The sequence below is a fragment of the Manis pentadactyla genome, chromosome 3 (genome assembly GCF_030020395.1).
Source record: "Manis pentadactyla isolate mManPen7 chromosome 3, mManPen7.hap1, whole genome shotgun sequence".
NCBI lineage: Eukaryota > Metazoa > Chordata > Mammalia > Pholidota > Manidae > Manis > Manis pentadactyla.
This window is the reverse complement of record NC_080021.1, coordinates 19,289,186-19,312,648: the sequence shown is the minus strand read 5'-3', so window position 1 is coordinate 19,312,648 and position 23,463 is coordinate 19,289,186. Positions and strand designations below refer to the sequence as shown.

At 42.3% G+C, this 23,463-nt stretch overlaps 1 protein-coding gene across 1 annotated transcript in view; it reads right to left on the bottom strand.

The window, feature by feature from the left end:
- LOC130682822 (serine/threonine-protein kinase TAO1-like) overlaps nucleotides 1-3,732 on the bottom strand; it is a 107,025-nt gene extending 103,293 nt beyond the window's left edge. Inside the window, exons 1-4 of the mRNA XM_057497770.1 lie at nucleotides 3,540-3,732; nucleotides 2,230-2,294; nucleotides 652-1,291; nucleotides 139-247 (exon numbers count right to left, since the gene is read on the bottom strand). The gene's annotated coding sequence lies outside the window, so the exon portion shown is untranslated. The remainder of the gene's footprint in view (nucleotides 1-138; nucleotides 248-651; nucleotides 1,292-2,229; nucleotides 2,295-3,539) is intronic.
- Nucleotides 3,733-23,463: the final 19,731 nt, after the last annotated feature.

Here is a 23,463-nt window from a genome sequence, read left to right as displayed (position 1 = left end):
ACACCTGCTGACACGTAAATGAACTAAGGCCAGGTGGGAGATTCTGGAAATTCTGCCACTGACCCTACACATATTCATACTTCAAACAAATGAATGAGGACAAAGCAGAGTGTGGTTGAAAAAGCCAACTGAACTCACGTTTTGGTGTTTGAAGGGGCTGATGAATTGCACTCCTCTTTCTCACCCAAGTTCCAAACAAAATGAAACCCAGATTCTGGGGTGGGGCAGGTGGAAATGAAAGCCTCACCTAGATTAACAAGATTGGAAAATTTGTCTTAGATGTGAGGTTAAGAGAGGTTCTGAATACTTTACCTACATGAAACTTAGTTCCTGACACTATCGCCAGGTCTGCAGGGAAAGAAGCTCCATGCTAAGTTTGCTGCCCAAGAAAAACAGTGCATGCGTGGCTGTGCAAGCTCTCCATTACCTGAGGCAGTCTTAACTCCCCCACCACCCTCCACAGACCAATCAGTCACCCTGTCCTTCCTGTCCTGCCCCCTAGACTGTCCCCTGTCCCCCATTTCCATTCCTACTACAACTGTTCTGCTCTTTATCTGGCTTATCACTTCAGGGGCCCCTCCCCCTGCTCCTCCAGCCCAACGTGATCTCCCAGAACCCTCTCTGTTGTGGCCTCTCTCTCTGGGCACTCACCGCACAGCCATGGTAAACCAGTTATCATCAGCGCAACGCCCAGCGGCTTCCTGAGTCTGTATCTTCGCCTGCTGCTCTCTCTCCCTGCAGTGCAGTAACAGCCACGCCATATCCACTCGTTCTACTTCCTTTTTCGAAATCCATCCCAGGTAATTGCTCCTTCCAGTTTCTCCTGCTGCACAGTCCATCATTCCCTCCTCTGTGCACAATCCCCCCTCTTTCTCAGGCCATTCCTTTGCCCTTACTGTGCTGGACTCTAAATTTGTTTACTTGCCTCCCTCCGCTATCAAAGTTTGAGCTCTGAGGACAGGAATCATGTCTTTTTTTATGTTTATATTTCCAGCATCTATCACAGAGCTCAATAACACTTGAGGGATTGAATCAAATGGAATGTGTTGTCTGAAAAGTATGAGGCACGACTTCATTTAGCCAGTAGGGGGTGAGTTTCCATCAAGCCTGTATCATAAAGGAGAGAACTCTTCCTGCTTCCAAGTGCACTAGAGCCATAACGCACCAAATTATTGCTGTGCATGAAAACACAAGTGCAAGACTTTCAATTCCACTCTGTGGATGTTGCCATATAATTCAAATGAATCCACATTTTGCACCATCTCTTGATAACCTTTCCATGATCTTATAGCTGTAAACAAAGGGAAAGAGGTAACGCTCTGCAGAATGTCACAGGGAAGCAAACGCATGTCTAACCTCCTGTCTCGGCAAGACTGAGTATTCAGATGCATTCTGCCCTGCAGATTAAATTCACTGTCTTTTCAGGGGGAGTTATGAACCCTCTGGGGTAGGGGAACTGAGCACTTGAGACCCAAAGCACTAGTGAATTTTTCATGGAATAATCTTCCTTACCATGAAGGGTAGAGGATGTATATAGCCAACTCAGGTTTCTCATGAGCTTCTGCAGAAAAGAGGATAATTGGGGAGCCATTTAAACTGTTTCTTTAGCTATGAATCTCTCTACCAGATCTCGGTTAAATTTAAAGCTCCCTGCTCACAGAAGAACCAGGAAAACTTGGGGAAGTGCAACTGGGTGGTGAGAAGGCATCTTTAGCCTAACCGTGACTGCAACAAATGCATTAGCATGCAACTCAGCACAGCTCACAGTGTTAGACAGAGAGACAACTGAAAAGCGACAGAAACAAATCCATTTTACAAATAAGAAAACTGAGGTGCAGAGAGGTGATACGGCAATATACGTCCAATTCTTTTTGGCAAGAAATTCTTCGATTCGATTCAAAATTTCATGATTTCCTCTGACCCAGAGTATTGCAAATGGCTTCTGCAGACATGCATGTTTTTCTTATTTTTTTCCCAAAAGGCAGAAATTCCAACTTTAACGTTAGTTTAAGCAAAATGTGAACTGTATTAGCTGAATAAATGTCCTGAATCATTCTCAGGCATGATGTGATCCAGGCACTGAACATTGGCACCCATCTCTCTTGGACCTGCTGTCAGCCGTATTGCTCTCATTTTCAGACTCTGCATGGTGACAAGAAGGCTGCCTACAAAACCAAGCCTATGTGCTCCTAGACTCAAGCCCAGTAGAAAAAGCAAAAAAGCACCCACCTCTCTCAGCTGGCTTGATAGAAGTCTCATGCACCTGATAGATGTTAAGTGGTTTCCATGTCCACCTGTGAAACAATCACTGGGGTCAAGAGTGTGTATTATTCTCACTGGCCAGGTCTGTATCACATGCTCACCATTAAAGCTGGATGTGAAATCAACTCCAACTGAAAGCCTTTCCCCACTAGACTGGGAGCGGAAGATGAGGTGGTTCTTCAGAACGGAACTGGGATAGGTCTACCTACCCAAATGAGAGCGAGTGGATGCAGGAGGGAGGTAAGTGCTGTCTGTGACAGTTGACAGCCAGTTTTCCTGTCTTCATTCTTGTCACATGGACTCCACCCACTCTGTTCCTGAAAGCTGCTATTCCAAATGCAACCAAAATGACCTTTCTGGCATGGAAATCTGGCTTGAAACTGTCAGGGAGGGAGAACTTCTCATCTACCCTCTTAGGCTTAGCTTTTGGGGTCTGCAGATTAAACTGAAAAAAGAGTAGCAACAGAAAGATTTAATCTCATGCACACAGGAGTTTACAGAGAAGTGTCGGAGGGGTGGTTAGAATTTGGGGCTTATATAATATCCTAACAGGGGAGGGTGGGAAGGCATTTAAAGGAAAACAAGTAACTTCTTAGTAAAAGGATTGGGAGAAAGGGCACTTATGGGAACACAAATAACTTTTGAAAAGATAAATGGGCCCTTAAGAGAATAGATGGGAAACAGTTTTGGACACTGCCTATTTAAGGGTGGTGTGGAGGCTTCTCATCTCCAGTGATAACATTCCGTCTTCCCTGGCTGCTCTGGGGAAGGTGATATGTGACAATTGAGTTCTTTAGGGAGGCTCTGCTTTTAGGACGGTAAGTTTGATTTCAGGAACTCATGCTTCTTGCTTAAAATAATTTTTATGCCTCAGTGGCATATTCTGGACCCTTTCAAAACCCATCAAGGGCTGCCCATTGCCAGAGATAAAGGCCAAGTTAACAAAATATTCCAGGCTCCTCATGCCCGTGAAAGCTCGCCTGGCCTCTCCATGGGCTGGCCTTAGGCTCTCTCTCAAGTTTCATCTCATTTCTTGCCACTTACTTCTGGCTTCCTGCCTCACCCACCTTCCTTTTCTCACCAAATCTCACTGATTCTCCTCAAGAAAGGCATCATACTCTCCAGAAAGTCCTCCTTGGACCCCAGCTTGAGTTCATGTTTCCAAAGTATTCTCTTCATCATTCTACATTCTGCTGACTTCCTTGCACTGAAATTCTGCTTATGCCCGTGGCTCTTTATCTGTTTGCCGCTCAAGGGCAGGTGTATGCTTTACTTACCTGTGGAATCCCAGAAACCTTCACAGGGCCTGGCACGTTGAGGATGTTCAATCCACATTCGCTGTTTCTACACTGAACGTTGACAGAGCTAATATGGTGTAGCAGAAAGCGCACAGAGTTTGGAAGCGACAGTGATGTGACCTCTAGCCTTCATGAACTCCCAGTGTGACATTGGTAAAGTCATTTCATCTCTCTGCCTTAGTTTCTTCACCTGTAAAGATGGAATATTTATTCTTTACTTTAAAGGTTTTTTGTGGGATCATATAAAGCTCTTCACACAGTTTCAGGCATACAGCAGATGCTCAAGAAATACACACAGTGGTGTGCTTGGAAACAGCTCCTGAGTCAGTCCATGCTACCTACCAGCCTTCCTCCAAGCTCCTCTCAGGGTCAGCTGATTCTGGTTGTGACAAATTGGACCCTCCTGACTATTTCGTTTGCTCTCTTCACTACATGGAAATACCAGTGGTCACTTGACACCAAACGTAAAATACTAAGAATATTCTTGGTATGACTTAAGATCCCAAACTGAATGTGGGAGACTTGATAAGTGGAAGGGTGAATTGCTTAATTTGGGGGAGTCTTTTCCTTGTACACAGGAGATTCTGCTAGTAATGGGAGCCCAATAAATTACTATGGGAGCTGAGTAAATTAACTGGAGATGACTACCATAATTCCCTATAAAGTATCCTGAAATTAAGTATCTTTGCTATAAGTGCTTGTTCTACTTTCTGCCTATTTTATGTCTTCATCGTAATTGTAATTACTTATACTAACATGTAAGTTCATGTAGTACATGTGACGATACTGTTTGACTCATACGGAGTATCTAATAAACGTTAGTTATTTTAATTTGTCCTAGCATTGTAAGACATACAAACCTAAATGTTGTCTTGGTATAGGAAGCTTTCCCAGAGACTTTAAGAGACGTGGACTTTGTCCTCAAATAATCCCCTTTCCTTAACTCCCTTTTCATTTTGACTCTCTGGCTATCTTCCTAAGGCTTCTCCACTCTCATTGCCAAAAAGCCACTTCAGGCCTCCATTATCTGCAGTAACTTCTTTACTCATTTCCTCACTTCCCAACTCGCCTCTTACAAATCTGTCCTTGTTGCCACTGAAGAGATGTTTCCAAAACACAGATTCGCTGATTTACTCTTGGGGTAGCTGAGAGGCTGTCAGTGGCTTTCAAAGCTTGTGGGATAAAGACAACCTCTTGGAAAGCATAGAATGCTCTGGCCCCTTTTTATCTGGCTATCTTTGAACCTCATTTTTCACTTCCCTAATTCTTGTCTTATGCTTCCATGAACATGCTGCTCTTTCTGATTGTGTTATAGAAGTCCCCTTCTGTTGAGAATGCCTCCCCCCACCATCCTGCTGGGTCTAGTCCTCAATGTCCAGAACACTGGGAGGGGTGTGACGGGAGTGAGGCGCTTTGCCAAGCCTATTCATTATAAAATAACTCCTTACATATTGAAATTGTTTACAAGGTACCTAACACTTAAAATGAAGATAACCTGATACAAGACCCTGGGATACAATTCTAGTCCTTCTGTTTACAGCTCAAAGGCAGTTTTACAATTAGTTAGAAAAGAAACAAACTAGAGAGAGAATGACAATTCTGGACCTCCATCAGGGATCCTAGAATTAAATTTCCCTCGTCTGGATCATTTTGATCATCTGTTTTTTGTTTTTGTTTTTCTTTTCTGAAGCAGAAGGATATATTCTGAGTTGAGATGTTTGGAGGCAGCTTCTCTGTCATTTTTCACACACACTGTAGGGAAATAAAGTAGCTCTGACAAACCTGTTCCTCTCCTTCACCGCCCTGCCTGTCCTCAAGGAAGAACTCAATAAGAATAGACTCCCTGGTTAAAATAAGTCATGGAAACCTGCCATGGTTTGTAGAAGACCCCAAATCTCTCCTGATTATACCGAGTTCCTAGGGAATACTTCTTGCTTATGGTTGCATCTTCAGAGCCTCACACACCAATTAGAACATACAGTGAGTCAAAAAGACATTTTTCTAAATGAATGAATAAAAAGGAAGAGTTATGTAAGTGGCCCCATGTTCCTGGGTTTCCCCGTGTCCCTTTCTGCCTCTTCTGCCTTGGAGGTTTCCAGAAGGGCACTGTTTACCCCTTGAAGTGCATGACCAAGGTCCCTTCCCCTGTCTCTGCTGGGGCAGCCAGGGGGACCCGCATTCACAGAACCTAACTGACCACCAGCAGATGACAGAGCAGAGCAGAGATGACAGAAAGAGTTCCAGGGCTGTGGTTCCGGGGCTCCTCTCTGCACCCCAGCCCTGTGTAGACAGAGTTGGCCCAGCTGCTGCTTCCCCTGCAAGTCAACCTGCTTCAGTGTGAACAGGATTGTTTTCTGTCTTTTGTTACCCTCTCCCTCCTGGATGTGTTTTCAGGTAACATGGGATCCATCAAAGGGAAATCCAAAGAAACCAGGCTGCAACTCTCCCTTGCCTCACTCTTCTAAATCTGTATACTTGTAACTGTTTCAACATGAAAGAAAGTCACATCCACGGTCACTGTGAGTATCCTAATGAATCACCATCTCCATGCGTTGTCTTCTCATGAGCACCTGTGCAAATAGCCAGAGAGACCATTGGGGGTGCCACTGAGCTCTCCCTGCAGGAGGAACTACCGCGAGAAATGCAAGTGGTTGGCAGGGTTCTTCTGTTGCCCCTCCGAGTCTGCTGTAGTCTTCACACCAAAGCCATGCAATGGGCTACTGACCTGGGCAAATCCTGCTCTACACACGACTCCTCTACTGGTCAGTTTTTGCTAAAGATCTTTCCATTGGCCTGGCCAAGACTCTCAGAACCGCTCTTCAGTTTGAGGCCACTTCTACTAAGTAATCCTTATTTCCCTCTCTCTTTTCACAGATGTCAGCCCTATATCACATTCTGAATTGCCTATTCCTGCTCCTTTTCCCCTTTGTCCCCCACAGGCATTTCCCTTAATATGCCTAACACATCTAATTCCATTTTGGTGTCTATTTCTCAGACACCTAAAACCGACATGAAGTGTATAATTCAAAAGTCACAATTGGTACCTCAAGACTGGGGTAAATATTCTTTCTGTTTCATATTTAACTAGAGTATTTGGTTTCATATTCAGGTATTCCACTCAGAACGGAGTGGAATAAAGTCATAAAGACCTGACATCAAATTCTTTGTCCCTTGTGTGTGTGTGTGACCCTGGGAAATACAATGAATCTCTGAACATCAAAACAATTCCCCAGGCCAACATGGCGGTGTGAGTAGGACAGTGGGAATCTCCTCCCAAAAACATATATACTTTTGAAAATACAACAAACACAACTAGCCCTAAAAGAGAGACCAGAAGACGCAGGACAGTGGCCAGACTGCAGCTACACCAGCGAGAACCCAGCGACTGGTGAAAGGGGTAAGATACAAGCCCCGGCCCGGCGGTACCCGAGCGCCCTTCCCCCCAGCTCCCGGCGGGAGAAGAGTAGGCAGAGCGGGAGGGAGACGGAGCCCAGGACTGCCGAACACCCAGCCCCAGCCATCCGGGCCAGAGTGCAAGGGATGGAAAAAGATATTTCAAGCAAACAACAGAGAGAAGAAAGCAGGTGTTGCAATTCTGGTATCAGACAAAACAGACTTCAAAATAAAGAAAGTAACAAAAGACAAAGAAGGACATTACATAATGATAAAGGGCTCAGTCCATCAAGAGGATATAACCATTATAAATATATATGCACCCAATACAGGAGCACCAACATACCTGAAACAAATATTAATAGAACTAAAGGAGGAAATAGAATGCAATGCATTCATTTTAGGAGACTTCAACACACCACTCACTCCAAAGGACAGATCCACCAGACAGAAAATAAGTAAGGACACAGAGGCACTGAACAACACACTAGAACACATGGACCTAATAGACATCTACAGAACTCTACATCCAAAAGCAACAGGATACACATTCTTCTCAAGTGCACATGGAACATTCTCCAGAATAGACCACATACTAGGACACAAAAAGAGCCTCAGAAAATTCCAAAAGATTGAAACCCTACCAACCAACTTTTCAGACCACAGAGGCATTAAACTAGAAATAAACTGTTCAAAGAAAGCAAAAAGGCTCACAAACACATGGAGGCTAAACAACACGCTCCTAAATAATCAATGGATCAATGACCAAATCAAAATGGAGATCCAGCAATATATGGAAACAAATGACAACAACAACACTAAGCCCCAACTTCTGTGGGACACAGCAAAAGCAGTCTTAAGAGGAAAGTATATAGCAATCCAAGCATATTTAAAAAAGGAAGAGCAATCCCAAATGAACGGTCTAATGTCACAACTATCGAAATTGGAAAAAGAAGAACAAATGAGGCCCAAGGTCAGCAGAAGGAGGGACATAATAAAGATCAGAGAAGAAATAAATAAAATTGAGAAGAATAAAACAATAGCAAAAATCAATGAAACCAAGAGCTGGTTCTTCGAGAAAATAAACAAAATAGATAAGCCTCTAGCCAGACTTATTAAGAGGAAAAGAGAGTCAACACAAATCAACAGTATCAGAAACGAGAAAGGAAAAATCACGACGGACCCCGCAGAAATACAAAGAATTATTAGAGACTACTATGAAAACCTATATGCTAACAAGCTGGGAAACCTAGGAGAAATGGACAACTTCCTAGAAAAATACAACCTTCCAAGACTGACCCAAAAAGAAACAGAAAATCTAAACAGACCAATTACCAGCAACGAAATTGAAGCGGTAATCAAAAAACTACCAAATAACAAAACCCCCGGGCCAGATGGATTTACCTCGGAATTTTATCAGACATACAGGGAAGACATAATACCCATTCTCCTTAAAGTTTTCCAAGAAATAGAAGAGGAGGGGATACTCCCAAACTCATTATATGAAGCTAACATCACCGTAATACCAAAACCAGGCAAAGACACCACCAAAAAAGAAAACTACAGACCAATATCCCTGATGAACGTAGACGCAAAAATACTCAACAAAATTTTAGCAAACCGAATTCAAAAATACATCAAAACCATCGTACACCATGACCAAGTGGGATTCATCCCAGGGATGCAAGGATGGCACAACATTCGAAAGTCCATCAATATCATCCACCACATCAACAAAAAGAAAGACAAAAACCACATGATCATCTCCATAGATGCTGAAAAAGCATTTGACAAAGTTCAACATCCATTCATGATAAAAACTCTCAGCAAAATGGGAATAGAGGGCAAGTACCTCAACATAATAAAGGCCATCTATGAAAAACCCACAGCCAACATTATATTGAATAGCGAGAAGCTGAAAGCATTTCCTCTGAGATCGGGAACGAGACAGGGATGCCCACTCTCCCCACTGTTATTTAACATAGTACTGGAGGTCCTAGCCACGGCAATCAGACAAAACAAAAAAATACAAGGAATCCAGATTGGCAAAGAAGAAGTTAAACTGTCACTATTTGCAGATGACATGATACTGTACATAAAAAACCCTAAAGACTCCACCCCAGAACTACTAGAACTGATATCGGAATACAGCAAAGTTGCAGGATACAAAATCAACACACAGAAATCTGTGGCTTTCCTATACACCAACAATGAACCAACAGAAAGAGAAATCAGGAAAACAACTCCATTCACAATTGCATCAAAAAAAATAAAATACCTAGGAATAAACCTAACCAAAGAAGTGAAAGACTTATACCCTGAAAACTACAAGTCACTCTTAAGAGAAATTAAAGGGGACACTAACAAATGGAAACTCATCCCATCTCTCATGGCTCATGGCTAGGAAGAATTAATATCGTCAAAATGGCCATCCTGCCCAAAGCAATATACAGATTTGATGCAATCCCTATGAAACTACCAGCAACATTCTTCAATGAACTGGAACAAATAATTCAAAAATTCATATGGAACCACCAAAGACCCCGAATAGCCAAAGCAATCCTGAGAAAGAAGAATAAAGTAGGGGGGATCTCACTCCCCAACTTCAAGCTCTATTATAAAGCCATAGTAATCAAGACAATTTGGTACTGGCACAAGAACAGAGCCACAGACCAATGGAGCAGACTAGACAATCCAGACATTAACCCAGACAAATATGGTCAATTAATATTTGATAAAGGAGCCATGGACATACAATGGCGAAATGACAGTCTCTTCAACAGATGGTGCTGGCAAAACTGGACAGCTACATGTAGGAGAATGAAACTGGACCATTGTCTAACCCCATATACAAAAGTAAACTAAAAATGGATCAAAGACCTGAATGTAAGTCACGAAACCATTAAACTCTTGGAAGAAAACATAGGCACAAACCTCTTAGATATAAACATGAGTGACCTCTTCTTGAACATATCTCCCCGAGCAAGGAAAACAACAGCAAAAATGAACAAGTGGGACTATATTAAGCTGAAAAGCTTCTGTACAGCAAAAGACACCATCAATAGAACAAAAAGGAACCCTACAGTATGGGAGAATATATTTGAAAATGACACATCCGATAAAGGCTTGACGTCCAAAATATATAAAGAGCTCACACGCCTCAACAAACAAAAAACAAATAACCCAATTAAAAAATGGGCAAAGGAACTGAACAGACGGTTCTCCAAAAAAGAAATACAGATGGCCAACAGACACATGAAAAGATGCTCCACATCGCTAATTATCAGAGAAATGCAAATTAAAACTACAATGAGGTATCACCTCACACCAGTAAGGATGGCTGCCATCCAGAAGACAAACAACAACAAATGTTGGCGAGGCTGTGGAGAAAGGGGAACCCTCCTACACTGCTGGTGGGAATGTAAACTTGTTCAACCATTGTGGAAAGCAGTATGGAGGTACATCAAAATGCTCAAAACAGACTTACCATTTGACCCAGGAATTGCACTCCTAGGAATTTACCCTAAGAATGCAGCAATCAAGTATGAGAAAGACCAGTGTACCCCTATATTTATCGCAGCACTATTTACAATAGCCAAGAATTGGAAGCAACCTAAATGTCCATCGATAGATGAATGGATAAAGAAGATGTGGTATATATACACAATGGAATACTACTCAGCCATAAGAAAAGGGCAAATCCAACCATTTGCAGCAACATGGATGGAGCTGGAGGGTATTATGCTCAGTGAAACAAGCCAAGCAGAGAAAGAGAAATACCAAATGATTTCACTCATCTGTGGAATATAAGAACAAAGGAAAAACTGAAGGAACAAAACAGCAACAGAATCACAGAACTCAAGAATGGACTAACAGGTACCAAAGGGAAAGGGACTGGGGAGGATGGGTGGGTAGGGAGGGATAAGGGGGGGCAGAAAAAGAGGGGTATTAAGATTAGCATGCATAGCGGGGTGGGAGAAAGGGGAGGGCTGTACAACACAGAGAAGACAAGTAGTGATTCTACAACAGTTTGCTACGCTGATGGACAGTGACTGTAAAGGAGTATATAGGGGGCACCTGGTATAGGGGAGAGCCTAGTAAACAAAGTATTCATCATGTAAGTGTAGATTAGTGATTAAAAAAAAAAAGAAAAAGCAGTTCCTATGTGGTGACCTCTAATGAGTTCTACACAATGATATAAAGGGCATATAAAAGTATAGGCAAAGGGTCTGTTTGTGTTTATACAGAGGATCAAAGCCTAATTTGGCTACCCCGAAAATGAACTAAGATACGATATGAAAAAGAACTTCCAACATCAGCACTCTCGGGAAGACTCATGACAGAAGATGATCAGCAAAAAAAAAACAAACTCCAACAAAGATCCACGCACTGCCACAGGTGTAGATGCACTCATCCCACCAGTTCCTGGACTTGCCATGGGAATGATGAAGGAAATATCTAAGCTGGCCTGTGCATACAGTAAAACAAAAAATTGGACTGGATCTATACTGTTGGAACTCAACCAAGAATTAGGAGAAGTGCAAATTGTAGCACTCCAAAATCTTACAACCACAGACTATTTATCGTTAAAAGAACATATGGGATATGAACAGTCCCCAGGAATGGGTTGTTCTAGTTTATCTGAATTCTCTCAGACTGTTTAAGTTCAGTCGGACAATATCCACCATATCATAGATAAGTTTTCACAAATGCCTAAGGTGCCTAACTGGTTTTCTTGGTTTCACTGGAGATGGCTGGTAATTACAGGTATGCTTTGGTTAGGTAACTATATTCCTATTATGTTAATGTGTGTGCACAATTTAATTAGTCGTTTAAAACCTATCCATGCTGAAGTTACTCTACAAGAAGATATGTCAAAGAAATAATCAATCTTCCCAGGTTTTCTTCTGCCTGCTACTTCTATAGCTTTTCTTCTTCCTACCTAATCACAACCTTTAAATAGAACTCGTGCCACATGTCGAATTTACCAAGTATCATAATTCTTCCAAGTGGTAAAGACACCTCAAGACAAATGCTGGGCATAGAAGCCACAGGGCATAAATATGCAAAGAAGTAAAAAGCTAACCTTTTCAAACAATAAGGCTTCTCTCTCACTTACCAACTTAACATTTCCCTGTATGGCCCCGGAAGATGACTGGTTAGCCAGAGACGGGTAAGATTCCTCAAGGGAGGAACAACCTAAGACAGGCACAGTCGCAGGGGGCCATCTGGTGAGAAAATGGGGAGCAGCAGAGGTGAGGCTTAGAACCTCCCCCCTCATGTTCTGAGAGAAATCTTCTGCATACATGGATGTTTATTGCCCTCGTCTAGCTCGGATTAACACATGGTCTACAGGCACACACCTGATCATCTACATTTGCTCTCTTACAACACTAAACTCTGTTTTCTACCTTTATCTCGTATCTACCTACTACTTCAGCATTTTATTAAAAATAATAATAATAGAGAAATGTGGTATCCACATATAAATCAAGTTTAAAAATCAAATGAATATTCATATTGGAACTGACTGTGTATAGTTCATAATGCATGAACAAAACCAAAAGCTTCTGTGATGACTGCCCTTGCACTGTTCACCATGTAACTTATTCACTATGTAAGAATTTGTACTCCATGGAAGAATTTGTTCGTTATGCATCAGAAGATTGGAGACTGATGAAAATTAGGCTTGGGGTGGATTAATGATTGTGCATTGAGTATTGACCCCCCTATACAGAAATTTATTGTGGTTAACAACTATTTGATCAATAAATATGAGAGATGCCCTCACAAAATATATATATATATATATAAACACTTCCAATTGTAAAATAAATAAGTAACCGGGATGTAATGTATAGCATAAGGAATATAGTCAAAATATTGTAACAACTTGGTATGGTGATAGCTGGTACCTGGAATTATCATGTATATAAATGTTGAATCACTGTGTTGTACACCTGAAACTAATGTAATGTAATACTGTTGTCAACAACCCTTCAATAAAAAAAAAAAAAAAAAACAATTCCCCAAATGGGGATGGGAGTAAAAGGGTTATCTTTGTCTGTTGTTCTAAATCAGCAGTCAACAGGGAGAAAGATTAGGAAATACGGGGGTGTTAGTAAGTAGGAGGAAGTACCTGGGATACAAGTAGATGTCAAATGAGTATTAGTTCTCCCCTAAGGTTTATCACCAAGTCAGAGGATATACTGAATAAAATTGAAAAATGCGAAGTGGATAGATCCTCGCTGTAGCACGTTCTAGCTGTATGGTCTTAGGCAAGTCATCTAACTTCTCCGTGCCTCCGTTTGTTGCCTGTGTATGGGTGTAAGAAGAGTACCTAAGTCCTAGAACTGCTTTGAGGACCAGGTGAATTTACAGATGGCAGCACTCAGAGCGCGTGTGGCGCCTGGTGAGCAGACGTTAGCATTTGCTACTGCACCTTGCAGGTATTTTGGCCCTTTCTTAGGGCCCCATATTTTACCGTGCTCCAGCCTCCCCCAAAAAACTGCCCCCTGTAACAATGATCTTAGTTGAATGCCAATAACCACCCCCAGAAACTCACATACCAACACACACATTTTTTAACATTTGGGCCCTGTGGATTGTTGATGATCATTCGCATGATCAAGGTCAGGAAGAAATAAAAAGGTACTTTGGAGGCAATTGAATTACTATTGCTCCAGAGTTTCTTTTCTCAGACTTTTTGTTTCATAGTAAGTGCTAGATGTCAGCTTATTTTCTTGTGATTTTCCTCCTTCTCAGCAAATTAGAAGCCCACTATTCCTGCTAATTAAGGAAACTGGTCAGCTTGGTTTCAGTCAGTTGAGGATTTTATTCAACAATGTTCTCACACATTTGGTTCTAGGTAAAATAGGCTCACTCCCTAACATTTATAGACAATGTTAAAATGTATGCAGTCTCTAGCCACATTGTCGTCCTTAAGAGGTAGGGATTTTTCATTTTCATCCCATGGATAATGAAATAGATGCAGTGACTAACCTTGCACAAGTAGGAAGAGACAGAGCAGGGGTAAAATCCTCAGTGATTGAAGCCTTGCCCTATTGATCCAGCCTTGGATTCAAATTCCATTTTCAGTGCTTATCTGCTGTGTGACTCTGAGCAAGTTCCTTAATGTCTCTGACCCTGTCAAACAATGCCTCCCTCAAATTGTTGAAATTTCAGGGACACACACAGTTCTCTAGGGAACTCAGTATATAAACTAGACCTTTTTTTTTTTTTTGCTTGGACTTCTGTATTTGGCCTACATTTCCCCAAAAATGAACAAAGTGAGCCTGATACTTCAAGAAAAACTTACAGTATTTGTTGCCAATGATAAAATTTGCAAAAATGTGAATGTTGGAAAAATGCTCCCCAATACTTCAAAGATAAACTGGGAGGCTTTTTTTCTGCTAAGTAATATTGGGCTTGGGAAATAGATTCAGTTTTAACAAACTGATAACATTTTATAAGCTTTGGCTTCCATTCTTCTTACTGGCTTTAATCAATTTTTAAAGTTATAAGACCCACAAAACGGTAGTTTAAACTATGTCAACCTAAGTGCCTATGAGAAAATTACAAAGTTTTTTATATAGCAGTTATAGTCTATGATAAATATTAAGCATACAAATAAGAAAAATGTATTATACTTCACATCAACTGAATTTTAAGAATCTATAGATAATATTAATGCACTAACAAAATAAAACAGATGCCTATTAAATGACAGATGGAATTCTGATTTCCTTTGGTTAGCTTAAGTACATAACTAACATGTTACTCACAATACCAAGAAAGTAAGAAAGCTTTTATCTAAGTGCAAAAAAGCTTTTTCTCTAAAATCTCTCAAAGTTAAATGCCTGACAAAATAACATCCCCCAAAAAGGTCCAACCTTTCAAGAGAAAAAGTAGAAATTGCTGTAGAATGACTTAATTTACAAGTCTTCCAAAATGGCAAAGGATTTTAGGAAAAACCTGCCAAATATTTTGGCTAACTGTTGTCAAATCCACTGACTACCCACTGTCAATTTCCACCACAGGCTTCAAGGAGATTTTATTTTGCCTGAAGGAAAAAACTGCATTAAAGGAAAATAATATGTTAAAATATTCATACTTCTTCAAAGGTTAACCTCAAATTGTTATTTTGGGATACATCAAGATTTCAACAATATTTATGTTTTTCCAAGCATCCTGATCTAAGCTTGCACATCTTAACTTGAACCTGAAAATTTAATGAAGAAAAAGTCATGTTGTAGGAAATGTTTTGTTTTAGGAAATAAACCAGTCTCGATGAGCTATTTGCTTCATCCTTCTTCACCGCAATGCATTACAGTAATCTATTACCACGCAAAATAATAAAAGGTAACGATTCCATGTCAAAATTCTGCAGGTGTTTCACTCTTAAGAGGCCATCCATTTTTGGCTAGCTCGGCTCAGCAGACTAGTAATGTTTAAAAGGAAATGACAGCAGACGCACACACCGTTCCTAAGTAATTTAAGTAATTTAACATCAGACACAAACTGACCGGAGGAAACGAAGAAAAGTTCTGGAGACATTACGTGTTTTATCATCCACGTGAAGTTCCTATTTTTCATTCATTAGAATGCTCCCCTGGTGCGTTTTCAACCCTAGGGGCCTGAAGAGGTAGGTATTCAACCAAGAAGCCAATTCAAGCAGATTCTACAAAAGTGTACTTCGGACCGAAGGTCAAAAACTGATAAACAGGCTAAAATTTTAAACTACAAACCATCTTACATAATTGTCACTTTCATCATTTTACCTCGGAAGTCGCCCTAACAGGCAGCCTGGAGAAGCCGACCAAGCAGCGGGGCCCAGTTTTGACGGAGCAGCTCGCAGCCCGGAACCCCTCGGGCGGAGCGGCGGCTCCCGGGCCCCCCACCCCGAGGCGCCCCCCCCCGGGCCCCCCACCCCTAGGCGCCGCCGCCGCCTGCCTCTCCCGCCTGCGGCGGGCGCCCGGGGGAATTGCGCCCGCTGAGCCCCGCGCCGCAGCCCCTCCACCCGGCCGGCCGCGGCACCTGCCCGCACGCCGGGCCCGAAGCGGCGCCTCCGCCGCCCCGCGGGGACACTTCAGCGACGCGCTGCCGGGCGCGGGAGCGGCCGCGCCTACTCCAGGGCGCCCGCGCGAGCGAGGCGCGAGGGGAACGGAGCTTACCGAGGCCCGGGGCCACGTAGATGTAGAGGCAGGACGCGGACAGGGAGAAGAAGAAGATGAAGGCGAGCAGGGAGCGGTTGGAGACGAGCAGCACCCACCGCAGCGCAGACATCGTCCTCGCCCGCCCGCGGATCGGCGGCGCCCGGCCAGGCCGCCCAGGACAAGCGCGGGACCCCCGGTCGCGACGCCGCGCGCAGGAGGGGGGCGGCGGCCGGGACCCCCAGGCGCCGAAGAGCTGGGGCGGGAAGCGCGGACGGCGGCGGGCGGAGCGCCGCGAGGCCCCGCGGACAGGGAGGCACCTGTTCCCGGCGCGCCCGCCCCTCAGGCCTGCGCTGCGCTAGCGCGGGAGCCGCCGGGGCCCCGCCGGCCGAGGGGCTGGGCGCTCGCCGGCGCGCGGCCCCGTCCTCATGCCGCGTCGGGCCCGGGCGCCCGCCGCGGCCGAGGGAGCCGAGCGCAGCCGAGGACGGCGTCCCGGCCCGCGGTGCGTGCGCTCCGGCTCCGGCTTCGGGCCCCGCCCGCCGCTCGCCCGGCCCAAGGGCGGCAGCCGCAGGATCATCGCCGCCGCACGAACAGCGCCGCGCCGCGCCGCCACGGACCCGGACCCCGGGCCTGGAGCGGCCGGGGACCCTCGCGGGGGCAGAGCCGGGGCGCCGTCGGAGCCGCGGCCGGGTAGCAGGGGGGCGGCCCCGAAAGGGCGGGGGAGCCGCGCCGCGGGAACTGCCGGCGTTACTGCTCCCGCAACGGCCGCCCTGGAGGCCCGCCCCGCCCTGCCGGAACCGCGCGCCCGCCGATTGGCCCGCGCCCTGCGTCAGCACCGCCCCCGCGCCCGGTTCCCGCGGTCGCCGCGCTGCGGCGGGCGGAGGACACGCTAGGCTCGGTGCGCCCCGGCGTGGAGCGGCAATGGCGCGGTGCGCCCGTGGAAGGGCGTCTGGAGGAGGGCTTTCGGCGGTGTCACTCTAAACTAGACCTTTTTATACCTCCTATGGACTAACCTTTTCTAGGGGACAGTCCATAATTTAGACTTTGGCATTTTCTCTCACCAAAGTCTCCGATCAGAGCCAATCAATGACTTTCTAGGAAGTCATAAAAGTAGAAATGAGGGAGAATGATTGGGCATTTTATCACAAATGCGTGTTACTCCAATGTAACTAAGGGTGCCTCTTAGATATGCTTTTTTTTTTCCACCTAGAAAGTGGGGGGAAAACCCCAGTGGAACAGCTTGGCTAGGAGCACAAACGCAGGGTGGGGTGGGCAGGGCAAGCAAGCCTCCATCACCAAATCATGGTATTTCTTGAGCTCAGTGACTGCAGAGCCCAATGCCCTTCCTGTTAGGTGAGAAAACACAAAGACCCAACAGGGATCATGACTTAGAATGGTGCTTCCCTGGAAAGCAATGTGCACCTTGTTAAAATGCAGGTTCCTGTTCAGTAGGTCTGGGTGGGGCTTGACAGTCTGTTTCTAACAAGCTCCCAGGTGATGCTGGCTTGTCTATGGACTCCACTTTTAACAGCATAGATTAAACCAAAAGTTCAGATCCCAGCTTTTTTACTCATTGGGTTTATGACTTGGGATAACTTATCTGATCACTATTCTTCAAGTTTCGCAACCACAAATAGGGAATAATAGTAGTAGCTACTTCAAAATATTAGTGAACATAACAGACTTAAAAGTGTGTCTGGCACATAGTAAGAGTTCAACTAAGCATCAGCTATAATTATTAATGTCATTATTAGTAAAGTCAGAGTATGGCAATATCAGGATGAAGTGTTGGTCACTGGGGACAAAGTTAAATAACTTGAGTTTGACCTGAATTTCTTTAAAAATGAACTAGAAGGTTGTGGTTGATTTAGTTACAACATTCCTAAATTCTGTTACTTTCTTCAACGTCAGGGAGGTATATCAGTGTGCCAAGGCTGCCATAACAAAACAGTACAGGCACGGGAGGAGGGGCGAGGCTTTAACAACAGAAATGTGTTTTCTCACAGTTCTGGAAGGTAAACGTCCATGATCAAAGTGCCGGCAAATTCAGTGTCTGGTGAGAGCCAACTTCCTGGCTTGCAGACAGCCACCTTCCCGTGAGGTCCTCACATAGCCTTTCCTTGGTGCCTTGAGAAGACACAAAGAGCTTGTTAGTGACTTTTCTGCTTCTTATAAGGACAACAATCCTACCAGATGAGGGTCCACCATGATGACCTCATTGAACCTTAATTACCTCCTTAAAAGCCCCATCTCCAAATACAGTCATATTGGGGGTTAGGACCTCAACAAATGAAATTTGGGGGGACACAACATGGTACCTAACAAATGGAAATATAAATTATTCCATTTTCAGTTTTGTGGTGATCAAATGTACAATGTGTGCATAGGCTGATGCAGTCAGCTTTTTCTCTCTCCCATTACTCACTGACGATGATTCTTACATCTCTAGTCTACCAATATCATACCCACTCGCAGAGGTATGCAGGGAAGAGCATACCATACAACTCTTTCCTAAAATCCTTACCCCTCTGCATCAAAGGCAGAGGAGGATAAAGCTTTTGAAAATGTTTATTCCAGTTCTTTTACAGTTTTTGTGGGAAAGTAAGTTGGTGTACCTTCTTTGGAGGGTTAGATGTTGAAGTCTATCAAGATTAAAAATGCAATAACCAATTTTCCCAAAAATTCTACTTCTAGGAATTATCCTAGTTTCACAGGTATACAAAAGGTGAGGCTATGAAGTGATTCAATGCCTTCTTTTATTATTTTATTTTTCAAATCAACATACAGTAAAATTGACTTTGTTGCATTCTTTAAGTTTTGACACATTGATGGATTCACATAATCACCATCACAGTTAGGATACTAATACCAAAAAGTAAGACAAAATTAAAAAACTGAATAAAAATAAAAGGATATCAATCAAAAAAAGAATGACTAACAAAACCGGTACATACATGGGACCCAATATCAGACAACCATTAAAACATGAGATGCACATATGCATGATTCCATTATATGTGTGTGTGTGTGTGTGTGTGTGTGTGTGTGTGTGTGTGTGTGTGAATGTGTATTATTCTGGAAAGATACACAAGGAAGTGACTGGGGTGACCACTAAAATATGAGACAATTTCTTTAAGTCCTTTTCTTCTGATCTATTTTATTACTTATTTGCATTTCTAAAAGACAAGTTTAATTAAAAAAGAAAAATAGATTGATAAAAATTTAAAGAGTATGCAATTTTAAAGCTAAGTGTGTGGAATAAGGTATAATATGCAGTATGTAATATTTTTTAATTAAACTTTTAATTTTAAGATTATCATAGGTTCATATGCACTTGTTAAAAAATAACACATCTTGCAAAGTTATAGTTCAATATCACCACCAGTGCATTGACATTTACACAGTCACTACACAGAACCATTCTTTCACAAGCATCACTGTGCTGCCTTTTTATAGCTATTGGTACTTCTCACTCTAGCTTCCCATACCCTGATCTCTTATGAACACATTCTCTTTTTGTCATTTTAAGAATGTTATATAAATGGAATTATAGGTTGTGATCTTTTGAGATTAGCTTTTTTCAATCAGCACCATCACCTAGAATTCATCAAAGTTGTTAGATTGATAGTCTGTTCTTTTTTATTGTCAAGTAGTGTTCCACAGTATGGATATACCACTACTTGTTTAACCATTCACTTACAGGAGGACATCTGGGTTTTTTCCAATTTGGAGTTGTTAAAAATAAAGCATCTACAAACATGCATGTACAGGTTTTTGTGTGATCATAAGTTTTTCTTTTCCTGGGATAAATGCCCACAAACTCACGTGTTAGGTTGTATGATAGTTGCATGTTTAGTATTAAAAGAAATTGCAAAAGTATTTTCCAGAGTGGCTGTGCCACTTGACATTCCCACCAGCAACGTATGAATGATCCAATTGCTCCACATCTTTGACATCATTTGATGTTGTCACTATTATTTCTTGCTTTATCCATTGAATAGGCATGTAGTGATATGTCATTATGTTTCAATTTGCACTTTCTTAATGATGTCAAACACAGTTCCATGTGTTTATTTGCCATCTATACATCCTCTTCAGTGAAATGTTTTCATATCATGTGCCCATTTTTAAAATTAGAATGTTTGCTTTCCTTCATTGTTGAGTTTTGAGAATTCATTATATTTTTTAGTCCCTACTTCTTGGTGAGTTCTGTGATTTACAAATACTTTTTCCCAAATTGTAGCTTGTGCTTCCTTTGTCAGCATGTGGGCTCTTACTCAGCAACTCTTTTTAATATTAACAAAGAATATTTTATCCATCTCTGTTTGTATGGGTCATGCTTTTGATGTCAAGTCTGAAAACTCTTTGCTTAGTCGTAGATGCCAAAGTTTCCTGTACATTTTTTCTAAAAGTTAGAAAACTTTGTATTTTTACATAAATTTTTTAACATATATAATTTACATTTAGTTCCATGGGATATTTTGAGTTCATTTTTGTATAAGGTGAGAGATTTGGGTCTAGAGTTTTTTTTTTTCCTTTTTTCGCTTTTGGATACCCAATTGTTCCAGCAGCCTTGTTAAAAAGGCTTTATTTCCTTCATTGAATTGCTTTTCACTTTTCTCAAATATCAGTTGTCTATTTCTGGGTTCTCTATTATCTTCTATTGATTTATGTATCTATCACTCTGCCAAATCCACAGCCTTGATTACGGTAGCTAATAAGCCTCAGTATTGAATGGTGTGGTTGTTTCCACTTCATTCTTTGTCAAGACTGTTCAAGCTATTCAAAAGCTTGTGCATTCCCACATGATTTTTAGAGTATGTATTTGTCTACAATTACATTCACTCTACAGATGAATCTGGGGAGTATTGACACCTTTACTATGTATAGTTCCCCAGTCCGTGAACACATATGTCTCTTTGTCTATGGACAGAGTGTTCTTTAATATCACTCATAAGATTTGTGTGACTTCAGCATAGAGACTTTGTATGTGTTTTAAGTTTAAACTAACTATTCAATTTTCTTTGGAGTACTTATAAATGGTGTTATATCTGTAATTTCAGATTCTACATGTTCATCGTTAATACTAGAAATGTAATTGATTTTTGTGTATCCAGGGTTTTCAATTAAATTAATCAGTAAAGGTATCTGGTTTATAAGTATTCTTTCATTTTACAGATTTAGATTTCTTCCCTTCTCCAAAATAGGAAAACCTAAATCCTCATCATATTGACTTGAACTCGAAAAATCCCTTGTGAGTCGGTTGGCACAGGGAAGGCAGTGTGGGAGAATGAGAAGGGAATGAACCTTGGAGTTCAAGAGATGTGGGTGTGAATTCTAGTCGGCCACCTACAAGCTCTATGACCTGGAACAGATTAAGTTCTCTAAGCCCTGCTACTATAATAATAATAAAACAACAACAGTAGTGAAGAGCTGTTTTAATAAAGTACTTAACATGAGACAGTCTTTTTGTCAAGAGCTCTGTACTTACTTCATTTAAACCTTATAACCCCCTTATGAAGTAGGAAATATAGGTCTACAATAATTTCCCTGTAATTTAAGCATTCTACAAACTCAGAAAGAGAATTTAAAATATATATATAAGCTTGCTGCTAATTCTTTTGGTATAAAAACCTGGTTTGAAGTTATATGAGGCCATTTATCATTTATCGTTACCCCACCTATCATGAATGTGGAAATATTAATGCTCTTGATTGCAGGATGCTTTTTGTTACACATACACCAGCCTACTGTTATGTCACATGAGCTATTCCACATATATCATATTAACTTTCAAACATCCACAAAAAATTGAAATCTGAAACATTTCTTGTCTGAAGATGATCAGATAAGGGACAGGTGACCCAAATCATTACCTTCATTTTGTAATTCAAGAAGCAGACACAGCATGATGGGTCCCCTATCCAGTCACACGCACACATCTTTTAGGTCATAGGGAAAACTGTGAGCCCAGACAGCCTGACCTCAGAGCTCTCAGACAAAGTCACCCCACTCAGCATCCTTGAGCGACAGGAGCTTCACGAAAAGGCCTGGGATGGAGCCCTTGGGAAGCATCTTGAAGAAACATTTAACTCTACCTGGAAATATGCAGGGTCTGCCTTCATGGATTGGGAGGTGTACAATGCAGGCAAAGAAGGCGGCTACTTGTCCCTGTCAGCAGAGACCTGGACGCCTGCCATGATGGATACTTTCCCATGTTTCCAGACACCACTCACGGCAGGTGTGGTATGACGTCCTTTCATTGTCTGCAGCCTGAGGCTTTCCCCAAAGATGTAACTGAGTGACCCCTGTAATTATTCATTCTTTATGGCAACTGAACATGATATGTTCAAGTACTGCCCCCAATCCTGATAGAGGTAATACAAAGCCCGATCATTTAAGTTGGACTTAATCACTTTCGAATGGGTCTGATTATAAAAACACTTTCAGCTCATTATTTCCCATGGCCAACATGAATGATACGTCACAGTACCACCAACAAAGCTGGAAGGGGTCAATGCTCATGTGACACCGATGTCACATTGACCACAGAGCTGCAGGTGTCTAGACTCAGAGCAGTGACAAGGCAGTGACAGGAGCCCTGAAGGCTGAAAGAAAAATTTAAAACATATAAGGAGAAGATTTGGAAGTAAGGAATAGGGGAGTTGGAAGAAACCTTAATGATCATTCAACTTTCTGATCTTACTAATGTGGAAACTGAGACCCAGAGAGGAAAGAGACATACCCAAGGTCATACAGCCAGTTTCTAGAAGAATTACTTGGGCAGTGACCCAAGCCACGAATCATGAAGTCATCCAAGATTCATCTTTACAAAGGCATATTGCATACCTTTGCCAAATCCATTTTCTTTAAGGTTCCATGGATATAGCTCACCACTTCATCAATGCTCACCTCAATTTCCTTTAACTACAGGGACTTATAACAAATCGGGGTCAATAATGCATGCTCGTCTGGAAAATACCTTATGAAGTTCTTATTAAGACTGTTGCTTCCTTCTTTTTTATGCAGTGTTCTTTTCCTGTAGCTAATTAGCTTTCGGGGGAAAAACTGTTGCATGAAGGAACCCACTATGATTATCTATGTAATCGTATGTGTGTGTGTGACTGCTTTTATCTTCTAGTTGAGTGGCTTTGAATGAGCAGAAAATGAAAAACAGTTTATTTGCTATTTATTATGATGCCCAGCACATGTTTTGCCCTCAGTACATATATGCTGAATTTAATAAGTCATTAACTTATAAGTAAATATCTTGTAGAGTTCAGGTTGTAAAGAAAAAAAAGTAACATAGCTTCATAAAGACACTTTGTCCAGGGCAAATTATTCTTTGTCCAAAAAGA